The 1,011-nt window shown below is 36.4% G+C and overlaps 1 long non-coding RNA gene across 1 annotated transcript; it reads left to right on the top strand.

The window, feature by feature from the left end:
* Window positions 1–322: 322 nt before the first annotated feature.
* Window positions 323–762, top strand: LOC123316368. The gene is made up of 3 exons (XR_006538063.1): window positions 323–449; window positions 516–626; window positions 687–762. It is a non-coding gene; the product is annotated as an uncharacterized LOC123316368 (long non-coding RNA).
* Window positions 763–1,011: the final 249 nt, after the last annotated feature.

Raw genomic sequence — 1,011 nt, 5'->3', positions numbered from 1 at the left:
AACTACAGACTTATCCGTCTGTATAATTTCCAGATCCAACACTATATCTTATGCGGCGGTTCAATTTATTGAGGATGGCGTATTCAGTCATGTCCCAATAAGCTGGCTGAATGCATCTCAGACAGAATGTTTGTGGCCACCTAACAACCCCAAAAATGTGACACAGCTAATAAAGAGGCAAACTGTTCCTGGCAAACACTGGTGTGCCCATAAAATTATAGAGGACGGAATATATGGTAAATAATGTATCTGTTATATTATAATGGCTATGATGTATCTCATGATAACTGCCTCAAACAAACATACACATTTTTCAGATTCACTAGAGACTGCTATCAGGAAAGCAGGAGATGCGGAATATACCTCTAATGATGAGGAGAAAGGAAGAGGCAAAAGAAAGAAAAAATTTCGCCAGCCTTCCACTAGCCCATCTACAGATGATAGAGAAGGTGGGTATAAGTCAATGTTTCAAGAGGATTCAGTTGATTCACTTGAGTTTTTCTTGACGTTTGTAGGCAGTATTTCGCCTCCACCCAAATTGGATATTGAGCAGGCTGAAATCTTATGGGAGCAGCCATGTGAGGAATTATCGGAAGCACTGAATCTAGATGTTGACATCAACTCAGGTAATAACTTGACTCAAAAGCTGCTATGCAGAACATTGAATAACTTATGTTTATTTATAGTGGTAACACCTTTTGCAAAAGGAGAAGATGTCATCTCAGAAGGTAATTTTTTTTTCATAGAATGAAGAAAGTTATTATGTCCCAATTTATCTGTTGATTGATTTTATTTACTGTTGATGTGTTTTTTTTTTAGTGTTTCAGAGTTCAGAATATTCGGTCACGAGTGAATCACATACACCTTCATCAGGAATTCACATTCTTAAGCAGCATGCTAATTAGGTTTTATTTTGTCATATGATTAATATGCTTTTTTCTTTCCATTGTAGAATTAGACAAGGGGAACATTGAAATGAAAATTGGTAAGAAAAGAGTAGTTTTCCACCTA

Source organism: Coccinella septempunctata, chromosome 7, assembly GCF_907165205.1.
Source record: "Coccinella septempunctata chromosome 7, icCocSept1.1, whole genome shotgun sequence".
NCBI lineage: Eukaryota > Metazoa > Arthropoda > Insecta > Coleoptera > Coccinellidae > Coccinella > Coccinella septempunctata.
The sequence above is the reverse complement of the archived record's forward strand: the minus strand, read 5'-3'. Positions and strand labels throughout refer to the sequence as shown.